A 14,218-nucleotide genomic window follows, 5' to 3' on the forward strand; every position below is an offset into this window, starting at 1 on the left:
GCTACACTAAAGATGTAATTCCCAAACTCTAACACTGGCATGTCCCTGTATTTAGCTCTTCACAATAAAATCCAGATTCCAGACTCCATATCTGGTCAGTATTTATTCCCATGAGGTAAATCATTCACAGGTTCCACCAATACACTACGCTTTAGATTTATACACAGAATAGTTCAACCAAATACATATTGCAAACACAGATGGAAAAAATGACAGACTAATAAGTATCTATGAAATTTTGATTAACACACACACATATATATATATGCCTGGCCAAAAAAATCTGGGATTGCTTCAGTTGGTCAGGTCTAGGCTCCGCAATGTTATGCGGCAGTAAAATGAAGTCAGCTGAGTACCTGGATGTACTGAATCAGGTTATCCCATCAATGGATTTTTTCTTCACTGATGGCATGGGCGTATTCCAGGACGACAATGCCAAGATTCATTGGGCTCAAACTGTGAAAGAGTGGTTCACAGAGCATGAGGAATCATTTTCACGTCAGAATTGGCCACCACAGAGTCCTGACCTTAACCCCACTGAAGGTCTTTGGGATGTGCTGGAGAAGACTTTACGGAGTGGTTCGACTCTCCCGTCCTCAACAGGATCTCGGCTAAAAATTATGTGTGTGTGTGTGTGAGTGTGCGTGTGGGCGTGTGTGTGCGCGTATATATATATATGTGTGTGTGTTTATGTATGTATATATATATAACAATTTCAAAAAATCTCAATTGAAAATCCTGAATTCCAAAAGTGTCTTGACTAATTGACTAATGGCTAATTAACAAACTGTACTGAAGTTCAAATTGTGAGGTTTTTGTAGAAATGGTCTGCTTTAAATTCTGTTCATATCTTTGTATTCTGATGTTCCCCTTTACATGTACAGATTAAATGAAAAACAGAAGTAAATCTAGATATGGTCTGAGTGGAGCACAAGCACTCTGTGTGTTTGTGCTGGCTGTTCGTGCCTGTGGGACGAGAATCATAACTGTGAGTGGAGCATTCGGAGGGCCAATATTCTTCTACAGGGACTAGACCACAGTGGGCATGAAGATGTCACACTCACACCCAAAACCAGCACCTTCACTTAACATCAACCTGCAATGTTCTCAGTTTCGCTCACACACTACTGTGCTTTGCTCTCTCTGTTCTGGTTTAAAAATTGTTTTTCCGGAGGCTACATGGTAACCAAACTATTCTTCGCACAAGGATCAAATGAGAAATTTGAGTTTAAAGACCTGTAAAACACTGGTGTGCTCATATGAACACAATGAATATGTGATAAAGTAAAAATGGGACAATAATAATCAGTTGTCCAATTTTCACAAAAACTTCACACGAAGAATAATTGTTTATGTAAATATTTGGTACATCTCCTTTTGTGCGAGTGTGTGTGAATGTGTGTGTGTGTGTGTGTGTGTGTGTGTGTGTGTGTGTGTGTGTGTGTGTGTGTGTGTGTGTGTGAAAGAGAGAGAGAGAGAGCGAGGGAGATGGTGTGAGTGATGTACAGCCTAGTCATGATGACAGGATCCAGGTCACATTCCGGCGCACGATTTGTGTAAGTGCAGGTTACATAAGACCTCTCTGCATGCACATACTCTTCCTCTTTGGCTTCCTTCATCCCCTCTGTCTCTCTCTCTCTCTCTCTCTCTCTCTCACACACACACACATCTCCCTAAGCCCATTTAAAGTGACAGCCTTTTTGATGTTCAATATGGAGAGATATAGCCTGTTTTAAAATGATATCATCCATCTCATGTGGACACCAGAAACAGCATTTTACTAGATGAAATACTGGAATGAAAGATATGTGATTAGTACTCCTTAATTTTGGCTCTGAACAATAATTATTTCATGCTTTGAAGTGTTTCTGTAACTCCTCCAGATTCATGAATGATGGTGAGAGATCTTGGTGAGGTGCATGCTAAAATATGATGTTATAATAAACAGGACAGACATAGTCTGTATTTCATCATCAATAACTAATGTTTTTCACTCTAAATGTGATGGTTAATGTATGGGTTAGTGTAGCTGTGAAATGCCTGAATTGCACTGATAACCATTTTTAAAATATGAGAGATTTATATTCCTTACTTGAAATTATGATTAAAACGCAGACGTGACTAAAAGGAGAAAGCAGAAGTGACGCAACCTAGCTCCATATTGCATCTCAAACAAATTTTAAAAAAAAGAGAAAGAAAGAAAGAAAGAAAGAAAGAAAGAAAGAAAGAAAGAAAGTCAATTTATTAATCATTTAAAGAAAATAGAGTAAGAGAGTGGCAGTTCATTTAAAAATAAAGGACATTACATGTTTTGAGGGGGGATTTTGTTTTGCTCCTGAGATCAATACCTTGCAAAATACACTCTCAGATGCCTTACATTTTCCACATATGAATAATACATTCAAGGGACGGGTTACGTAAACAAGATCAAATGAGTGATGTATGTGCACATGTATGTATGTATGTATGAGTGTTTGATGAGAATCATAGTGGGAAAAGGAACAAAAAGGACTCGAAAAAGCCTTGTTGGAGTGTTTATGTATTACACTACATAAATCAACATAAAGTTGATGCATGTCGTGTCTGGTGATTATACAAAAAGTAAGATCATGAAAATAAAAAACATTACTTTTCAGCATCAACAAAAGTTCATGAACCGATGTAATACGTGTAAGACTGATATTTAGCTTTCTGGCATAGTTATGCTGTGAATGAGTTTTATGACTCATTTGGGGGGGTGGGAGGGGTGCAGTTCCCTGGAAGATCAAATTTAGTCCCACACTGATTATATTAATCTTAACCCAATTAAATTTTTACTGCACCTGAGAGGAGCTATGGACACCTCCTTTTCTCTTTATCTCCTGCCCTTCTTCTTAAACCTTTCTCCTTCCCTCCTTATTTTACCTTTCCTTCGCTCTCTCTCTCTCTTCCCCCCTTCATCTTTTATGACACATTCCTGTGACTTGTCCATAGGGGAGTAACAGCTTTGCTCAGAGATGGGATTCCAGGAAAACAAATAACACAATATTCCACTCTGTCGAAAATGGAACTGGTTCCCGCATCCCTCCCATGCCCCACCCCTCTGCTGTACTCCCTGCCTCCCTCCCTCCCTCCCTCCCTCCCTCTCTCTCTCCCTCTCTCTCTCCCTCTCTCTCTCTGCCTCCTGACTCAACCCTACTGGCCAGCCCTTGCAATGCATATACACAGAGAAGTCTATACGCTGAGGAAGCTCATATCAAAATCTCCAGTTAGACTTTAGATTACATAAGAACTGCCTTGACTATGTATCTCAGCGCACTCTGTTAACTAAATGAACATAATCTTATTTCGACAGAATATTTCTAGTCCTGAGCCAAAGTTACTATGTCCATCAAAGTCTATTGCTGTGTTTGGGTTTGGGTTGTCTATGTCCTTGTCAGTCACAGAGGAAACTCTTTGTTTGATTGTTAATAATAGCTAAATGATATTTGGTTGATTTGTTGCCTACTGCCTGTCTTCAGTTTAAAGGTTTGTACTTACTAATACTGAAAATTATTTTAGATATAGTCAGTATAGTCAGACAATGCAGAACTCGCACACGAACAGTTCTAGTCTGATACCACATCAGATTACAAGATTACAAATAAGCACCTCATTGCTCTGTTGGTAAATTATTAATGATGGATAGCAGGTTATATGATCTCCTTTCAGTGTGGAATTGCTTTTGGAAAAATACAGTAGGATTAGAATAATATCTAGGCCTATTTTCACTGCAGCACAAAGTTATCTGATAGGTCTTGACAATTGCTACACCCTACAGTGGAAATATTTCTGATGCTGGAATGTACAGATCAAGACTAGAAATAGTAAAGCAGCTCTTTTGCAAGTTTACTGACAAAGACTGTATTCAATGTGGAAAAGTTCAGCAAGCACAAGAACTGCAAGACACTCTCTTCCTCTATTAATACTGAATAAGACAGGAATGCAGGACTGATATAGGGAAACGAAGCACATTTTAGGCCCATTTTTAAGTGGACCCCATGTATACTCCTGATACGTTAAAACCGCTTTAGATCTTAAAGGTTATGTAAGACCTGTGTATCCTACTAATGATGTTGCTTCTGCCAACGGTAATGTTCATTCAATTCAACCAAGCTCCTCTAGGCACACCATGGAGAAGAAGGTAGTTTTAGTTTTCCTGCACATCTACATCCATTCACATCCGTTCAGCCTCCCGTGGTGTGTGACCCACTGGCCGTCACACAGATGCAGCCCTCGCGTCTCGGCTGGGTCACCTAGTCATGTGTGTCGGTGCTCTCTGGTCATGTGTATGTGTTTTCACTGGCTCTGTTATGGACAGAATGTGTGGCAGTGGACTCTGACAGGGTATCACTCCAGCTGCAAACGGTCACACAAACATGCATACAGAGACATACACACACACACACACACACTCAGACACACACACACGTGCACGCACGCACACGCACGCACACACATACACACACACATGCACACGCACATGCACACACACACGCACACACACACAAAGATACACACACACACACAGACACACAGGTCAAGGAGGCCTAGAGCAAGCAAGAGCTGCTAGAACAGACTTGCTGGCTGGTTGAAGCCCACCCATGGGTTGTGCAGGGCCATGATACTGAGCCCCTGCTGGGAGAGTGAATCTGCTGACACAGTCACTCAGCCAGTCACTGCTAAAGACACGCTGAGATCAGTCAGGGGTTCATGTGAGAAAAGCTCTGAGCAGCTCCTCACATTCATAAACAAAGAGAAAATGGAAACACAATATCTTAAAACAATCTCTGATATGTTAAAACAAGCCATCTCTGATATGTTCAAACAAAACCCAACTCTGTTGAATACAGACATACAGTAGATTTAACGCTTTCATTTTATGTTTGAAGAGTGTCGTACTACTTACCCCCTAAGAATTTACCCTGAAACACCTCTTTCAACCCAATGTCCCAGGTATTCAATTTAAAGCAAAAAAAAAAGAAAAAAATTATGGGTTCCTGCACTGTGTGCATCTGTCATATGAATGACCTGTTCTGGGTTTAATAACTAACATTAGTGTGTTGTTCACATGAATTACTTGTAATAATGTATCATTTTCATTGTTTATTTCATTACAGTCAAAACAAAAAAGTTCTTGCCGGGTTTATGACACACATTATATTAATGACAAAGAACTAGGAACAGAATGACTGCTTGTCATTTGTTACTACCTGTCATCTGTCTGTCATCTATCTCTGAGTGAACATTGTCACTGAAACATTCTACTGTCACTCTACAAGAAACTGTGGTCTCCGTGGTATAACTAATGAGTGAGGTGGAGTCACTGGAATGCAACAAATTTGATGAGTCATATTTCATAATGAGTTTGGTTAATATATAAAGCCAAAAACAAACACACAACAGCTATCAGCTCATATCCTGCCCAAAATTAATATCATGGTGAGAATGCATTCTGTGGGACTACTGTTTGGATGGAACCAGAGGGAGTTATATAAGCTATCTAGTAATAAGGATATTGATAAGATAAATGCTTTCCTCATCATCACGTATGACTTGATAACTCAGTGTTCTTTTTTTTTTTTTATCATGTGCTGGGGTCTGAAGTACTTTCAAGGTTGTCACGTGTTGTGATTGTTTCCTCTCTAAACGGATTGCACCATCCAAAGGGCCTTCCCTGACCTGAGAGGAAGAGGGTCAGTGTGTTCTTCTTTGTTCATTTCAAATTTCATTCAAATGCTTAATTTCTGAATTATTTAAGCCAGTTTATGTTTAGTAATTGGCTTTTTTTTTTAAAGTCATTGACAATTTCAGAGTGTACAGTGTAGACTTTACTAGAACAGAACATCACATAAATAATATCTCAGTGTAATACAAAGTGGTGAATAATTAGTGTAAATGTGTAAACCAAAACAGGTTATGGCATAAGTATCATGTAAGTATGGTATAATAAGGAAGTATGGTATAACAAGGGAACATTTAAAAAAAAAAAAAAAAAAAAAAGTAAGTACAAGTAGTTCTAGCTTTGACAAACTGGAAATGGCGAAATGCGAATGAAATATGACACTCACAGACTAACCCTAACACTGCCACTCCCACACATCTCCCTGCTCAAATATTAACTAAAGGACTGGTTCCTGACAACAATGGAGTCACATGACACAAACAGAGTGATGACGCAGACTAAGGAATGCTACATTGGCATGACTCATGCATATTCTTCCTGAGGGAATAGGTGCCCTAGGCAGCAGCACTCATACAGACCATCTGACCTAAACATAACATTGACTGAATACAAAATTGACTGAACGTTTATATCACCTACAAATGTCTAAATGCAAAAAAAAAGGGGGAAAAAATGCTTGAGTGAACAGTGGATATGTGTGTATTCTTAATCCTTTAAATCTTTACACTGAATTCCCAGCGTCTTTAGCTAAGCAGATCAAGGCCAAGGCTCAAAATCACCATTTCACCTCCTGTCCTGTCTAATTGACTCAGTCTGCTACAATGGTTTTCAATTAATCTTATCAAGTTTGTTCTTGGTAATGACAAAGCTACTACCTGCTGTATTCAAAATGGTAATGTACCTCAACGAAAAACTAAGGGAAACTGTCAACCAATGAAGTTTAGAAAGTATAAGCTTGCCATGTTGTGGCAGCTGTATACATCAATAAATACCATACCATGTTGTGGTATTTGTGGCTTGACAATACTTTCAGCAACAATCTTGAGCTCATGTAAACAGTTCCAATCCACATTACAATGTGTGGAGACCTGTCTGGAGGTGAATAGTTTTAGCCACTTTTACCCTTATTAGTTCAAAGGAGTCAGGCTTAGGCTCAGAGGAACGTTAATGTGGTCAGAAAGAATTAGAACTAAGAGAGCCGAAACTGGTTCGCTCTGATCAAGAACAGGCGGCTAAAAGTCTGATAGCTGTGCTGGCCAAGAAAGCTCTGTGTTTTGTCTTTGTTAATTTGTCTATGAGGGATGGTGCAACTGGAGAGCAGTGTACCTGAGCACCAGAGCACTGTGTTATATGAACTGTACACTGTGTTGGGCTTAAGCTTGTTGGCCGACACCATTGTTAAGACTGTCGGCCCAGCTATGCAAACAAAAAAAACCACACGCGCACACACACACACACACACACACACTGTCTATATAATATAAAGCAGCTAGATCCATACACAAAGCACTGAATCAGAATCTTCATAGCCTTGCGTTAAAGCCATCCTGGGGAGCATCACTATATCACATACAGTCAGTGGCATCTCACAACTGCTGGTGGAGAGACAGACACTGTACTGACAGGGGAATTGGGGGAGTTTGGGGGGGTGTGGTGAGTCCTAGGTCTCACACCTTCCTGGCCCTTTAAGGGTTACTGCCAGATTCCAGGGTCACACCACAGTATTACATAACTGTGCAGGTAAAATCCACCAAACGTTGCCTCACTCATGCCAGACATGAGCGCGAGTACCCGTCACCAGGTGGGAAAGTGTTTTGTAATGTTGTTTTTGGATGCAAATAAAGTAGCTAAGCCAACTGTGAACTCACCATATAGCCAACAGAGAACAGTGAGGGTCTTCGGGGGGGAGGCCATCTGGGGTGAAGATATTGTGGCTCTCTGACTAAAAAGCTACCACTGCTATGATTAGACCGTGAGTTTAAAAAAGGTGGCACAACTTGTTTGTGTGAAGGAAACAGTAAGGTACAGATGTCAGTAACAGAGCGATGCACAACCACATGTGCATGTGTGGAGCTGTGCCTTCCCCAGGATTGGGTTCATAAAAGTCATATTGAGAGGGATTCATGGTTAGACTACCATGATATTAAAAGCAATTCCTGTTTGCTGAGAATGTTTGTGATGAATGCTCTTTAAGTAATAGCTGTCTGCTGAATTGTTTTGCTTGAAATACGTAACACTTTCACTGAAAGGTCAAAGAACTGAGTTGGCGAATAGATCTGAAACATATCAATCAGACACCTCACATTCAAGTGCAAAATTACTATACCACTGTGAATAATTGGCAAGTCCTTCCCATCTCAGCTGCCGATGTGTAAATCAGTAGTCGATGACATGCCCTAAATATCTCTGGACTGCTGCCCTACTTTCAGGATTTATGATACCATACAAAGTTAACATCACTGGTTAATGATATTGGTTAGTGTGGTGTCAGATAAGTCTCTTATTAAAAATGTTCTATATTGCAATAGTAAAACCATCCCAGTTCATCATTTACCAGGCGTTATTAATAGCTCTGAGAGCAAACATAGCTGGTTTCCCAGAGTAAACACCTGTGTCACTCTCTCCATCACTGGGAACTCTCCAGTTTTGTAACTGGGTATTTGATTCCATAGTCAAAAGCTGTACTGTCAGCCAGAAGCTGTTACATACATGAGGGAGGCACTGTTAACTAGCAACCATAAACTACTAAACTCATAACTTCACACTAAAGTGCCATAAGAGTACCATAAAACACGGTCACGGACTCAGATATGGTACGGACTCAGATATTTTACAGACCTAACTTTGCTGACTTGTTATGGTTGGCTTTTTTTTTATTATGTTCTCCAGACTTCACTGAGCAGAAAATCTTTTAGAATTGAAGTCCAGAAATAAGTTTAACAGCAGATAATGGAATAAATCCCATCCCGCGGCTCTGTTTCAACCCCCCATCTGTGTAGCCTTTGGGTGGATGAAATGTTTGTTAAACTTTGGCATTTGTACTTGGCAAGTTGTGTGAATCCAGGTCTTTGTCAGATCAAGCAGTGAAATTATGGTCATCACAAATCTTTGATCTTGGCTTTCATGTCCATGTCCCACATAAAGCGTGAGAGACAGAGACCCCCCCCCCCCCCCCTTCCCCAACCTTGTGTAATAGGCTCAGAGTTTGGGGGGGGATTCTGAGGAGTTTTAATAACACCCACTGTCAGACCTTCTGAGGACATTTACCCACATGAGGGGAGGGGGGGGGGTATTCTGCACAAAATGTGGTCAAATTACTACATACAACAATATCACGTTTTCTGCCTTGTAATGCAACACCTTCAGAGTCTTGAACACTGAAGATCATTGCTTTGGTTTGAGAGGACCCAGGGAGAAAAGCAGTAAGACATATTTCATATTAGATGCTTGCTGAACTGGACTAACTGTGTGAATATCTGTGAATATCAGGTGCTGCAGAATAATAAGTTGTTTGTGTTCTGTAACAGAGATGTTGCTCAGTATTTACTGTGGATATGAATGGAAACGTTCTCTCTGTAATCAGTGCAGCTGGACACTGAGAAGAGGAACAAAAACTTCACTGTCCTTCCATTTCTCCTCTGTCTTACTACACACGTCTCTTCTATACTGCAAGATTTAATGACAACATCTTCCAATGGGTTTTTATGCCTCTCCTACACACATTCAGTGAGTCTTAGACAAGCACAATGTTGTAGTATGAGACACTTGTTAGATATGAGGTACGGAACAAAGAGTTCAGTGGTCCATAAAAACGATCTTCCCTATCTTGGGAGAACCAAAAAACTGCAACAGAGGTACTGTTTATACTCCCCTGGTCCATCAATAATTTACTGGTTTCAAACTGTAAATAGATAATAGATGTGCGTTTCGTATTGGAAGCTCACAGTGCATGAGCTTTGGTTCTGAAAACAAGTTCCTGGACAAACATTACCCCTAGATCACCTCTCTTATTTTTTGTCCAGTGACTCAGCAGAGTATTAGAAGACAGGGAGTGTTGCTTTTAGTCCCTCTATCATTATCTAACAACAACAACAAAAAAAGTGTCATTAAAAACTATTATGTATTGATGTCCTCTTTACAAACAGTCTAAGAGCAGTTTCTATGGGTATAGTTAGAAGCGGAAAATGCGTTCAGCAGATAACGTTGCTTTTAGACCCTCTATCCACATCCCACTGCAATACAAAACTGTCCTTAAACAAACACGTATTGACATGTTCATTAAGGCCGTATGCCGAGTAGAGTAGGGTGAGGAAAAAAAAAAAAGTTTATTCAGGATACTAAAGGAATCATCCCTCTGAACGCCAATTAAAAGTTTTGATCTGCTCTGACGTAACGGCATTCCAGTGGAGAATCAGATTCCCTTTGGCATTGTAAGGGAATGTGTTGTTTTTCCTGTCTGTGTCTGCAGGCCGGCCTCCTGCAGCCTCCTGCTTAGGACAATGTCACTTCCTGTAACCCCTGTCTGGTGCCTTAGGGCAGTCCTGTTCTTGAAACAGTCATCACATTGTAATTTAATGTATGCTCCAGACCCGGACCAAGAGGGCATCACTATGGGAACATGTACAAAGTGTACACACCAGTTATATTTTCAAATACACTATTTCTAAACCTCCTGAACAAGAAAGACCCTAACATTTCATCTGCCCAGAAAACAAAACCAGTTCCCATGGACTTCCAGCCACATCTGGGATTCAAACCACGGAGCCAAGATCTACGAGGCACCACTGCAAAGTATTTTAACTAAGAAAAAAAAAGACTTTATGTAATTAATGTAGTAAATTCAATTTATTATGGATTTCATCTTGATGTAACATAATGTGCTCTTACATGTGGTCAAATGCCATGGTGTTTAATTGAATCCAGCCAAATGTCTTTGTCTTTGTAAAGATTTTTTCTCCCTGTGTGTCCCGACCATGAGAACAGTGTGTCCGGAAACCTGATTACCTCGTGTCTGTCTACCCATATACTGATCCCCCATAATCCTCTCTGCCAGGGGCTGCTCATCATTTCCCGTGACCGTGATGAACCTCGTAATAGAGTCAGTGGGTTCGTGGCCATGCACCTCTCTTGGAATAGAGGGATGGAAAGTTTTTGGGAAGATGAGAGGGAGTGGCTTAGTTCAGCTCTTCCCTGATACCCTGATCTCCTGGTTTGTGTTCCTGACTGCAGGAATGCGGTGCTAAAACCACTTTCCCACCGCTAAAGCGGATTACCACAGTAATGCTTCATATCAAAAGATGCCCCAGCAGATCTGTGCTTGAGGAGGCCTGACTTCACTCACTCATGTTGAAAATTCACATCAGACTTGTGGAAAACCTTGTGTCAAGGAATTTTGTTGGAATTGACCATGTCCTGACTGTTTGGAGTTACCTACAAATTCTGCAGTTTAACACAAAATACCCACCACCCTCACAACCATGCACAATACAACAGGCATAAAGAAAGACTATAACCGCACCAAAGGCTGTGGGTTCTACACTGACAGTCTTCATCCAGCAGAGCAGTGCTCCTGCAGGATTTTGTTCCAGCCTTAATCTTACACAGCAGAATCAAACAATCAGAGGCTGCTCACTACCATGATTCACTAACTCAGCTGAGTTTGTGTTGGATTGGAGATAAAGCCCTCAAACCCTATTTGTGCTTCTGAAGTAGGATTTTGACTGATGACAAATCACACCTTCTTTATCAGGTGTAATATCCCCAGTCACAGCTCACTGACACAGCAGGCATCTGCAACAATCTATTCCACCAAATATGTGAAGCCTGAATGTAGAAGTGGATAGCATTTGAGCAATTTGATTCTCTCACTTAGCTGAGTCCCTTTTGCATGAGTGACAGGTCAGTTTTTGATTGAAAGAACAGCTGTGGCTTTGAACAAATCAAGCTGCGTTTCTGTTTCACAAGGTCCTGTAACTCTGTGTGTGGCTGTCCAAATATGAGTACACATCCAAATGATCCTGTCACTGAGTATAGATCAAGAATATATAGCAAATTTATACTTTTTATAATAGCTCATTTTTATTATAACATTCTTATTAAAATGTATTAACTACTCAAAGTGAACAACAGAACATGTTATAGACTGTGTGTGTGTGTGTGTGTGTGAGAGAGAGAGAGAGAGAGTAAACATGAACTGAATACAACTAAGAACACACCTGAATTTTGAATGTTCATGTGCAGTTTAGTGTATGACTTAGTGTGTCATGTCCGTCCGCGCCCACCCCGGGCATCAGGACAAGCTTCAGCCTCAACAAGCTCTTGTTACGCAACCTAATTCACACCCAAATATGAAGTGGGGATTCTGAGCGAGATTCATTGATTTTTTCTTGAGGTAAAAATAGTTTGATGTATTGAACCGCAACAAGTTGGTCAAAAACAGAGTTGGGGAGCAGGATCCTAAATTAGGACTGGTATTGTTTCACTCCCAGACCTGTGGGGCACTGCCACATGGTTACTCACACCTTATGCTACAGAAGAATATCAGCACAGAGTTACAGGTGCATTGTCAGAAATACAAGATTAACATTTGGGTGTGGACAACATTCCTGTGGCTGCCTGTTGGCTTTTTGTTTCCTGCATAATCCAACAGACTTCTCACTTACAGTTTCACAAACTGAACAAAATGTGATCTAGGAAATGATGAGTCCTACCAAATGAATTTATGAATAACTCTGAATCTAAACTTAACTCTGAAACTTCTTTTACTCACTCACTCATTATCTAAGTTACTTATCCTGATTTGGGTCGCAGGGGGTGCTGGAGCCTATCCCAGCACTCATAGGGCGAAAGGCGCCCAGAAAGGACCCTGGCTGCCCGGCCAGGAGTCGAACCTGAGACCTTCTTGCTGTGAGGTGACAGTGCTACCCACTGCACCACCCACTTCTTGTGCTACTCAACAAAATCTAAACTTTTTTTAACAAGTTCTTCATACTTTTTTGGACTCAAGACTAAGCATTTATGAGTCCTTTATGAGGCTTCTGAAAGAGTATAATTTCATTTGTCTGTGAGCAGATATTATGCTCCGATTCAAAAGAGTATCACAAAACCTTTACTCTCAATTAATGCACTGAAAGGTGCAGAGCGTGGCTTTAGTACCTCTAGACCTTCTTTGCGATTCTGTTTCACACAGATTCTGGGATGACTGGACTGTTGAATAAACTTTATTATTACAGTGTTGAAGCTGCTGACTGTGTTATATAACCACAGGCCCCCAGCCAGAAAGATGAGCCACCCACTGGTCAGCCAGCATGAGAGTGGACATACACAGAGCCCAGAATCTTAAAAGCCAGCATGTTCATGGAAACTCAGTCCACTTTTTCATTTGTCCATGATTTGTATAATCAGGTTTAACATTCTTTAAAACCAGACTTTCCCAGTCTCCTTCTTATGGACCACATGTGTTTTAAATACCATGGGTTTTCATCTTCTATAACGGTCACAGATATCAGTATTAACCCGCCAATGTTTTCAGGGAGGTACAATTACTTTTTTAAAGTTGTTGATTTACATTTTTAACATTTCGAGCTTGTTCGAGATATTTCCTGTGACTAACTGTGATGTGACTTGCTTTTTGTGTAGTCTGACTTCCTGTCAACACGGTACTATGCGCTTTCTACAGAAACGGGAAGTACCACTTAAAATAACGTCTCTAGAGGACACAGGTTGTACCAAGTGAGTGGCGTAAAACTGCACCTGCTTACTAAGACAACTGAGCAGACAAAAGAAAATATTCTGTGTGCACATCAAAGCACTTACGACATCAAAGGTCTCTGTATGGATTCTTTGCGCATTTGACATTTTCATACCAGAAATCTATGAATGCTCTTATGGCGGCGTATATGTGGATATATGAATATTACTGTTTGCTTGGGGCGACTTGCATTCCACTTGATGAAGAGTAGATATGAGAAAGCAACTGCACTGGTTGTAAGGGACCACAATCCCTGCATGCTGACCCACCTGTGGGAACGGAGTGTGATCTGTTCAGGGAACAAGGCTATTTGAACCCGATAACTTCGGTCTCTGAGAACAGGAATTTGAGATTAGTGGAGTCAGGTGGTTCATTGCAGACCCCAAGGCTGGCAAACAGTACAATAATCCATGAAAATACATACAGAATGGTAAGTGTTTCAATGGATTTGGGAGAAAATGGATTTTTTAAGCTGGCATTTTTTTCCCGCCTAATTATTTTCAGCGATTGGTATGAACTAATTAAACCATAGTGTTAATTTGCAAATCAGTCACCACACTAAGATGACAGATTCTCTGGGTTTCAAATGTAAATGTGTTTTGTTTTTCACATATTCAGTGTACTTAACTTGAAATCATTTGCATGAATATGATCAAAGCAGGACTCCCTTTCCAACTTTCTCACACATTTTTCATATGACACCCAATTCCATTGTTAGTGTAGACATACCTATGATAAAAGCATGCACTCAAAGGCCTCAGTGC

Source organism: Chanos chanos, chromosome 1, assembly GCF_902362185.1.
Source record: "Chanos chanos chromosome 1, fChaCha1.1, whole genome shotgun sequence".
NCBI lineage: Eukaryota > Metazoa > Chordata > Actinopteri > Gonorynchiformes > Chanidae > Chanos > Chanos chanos.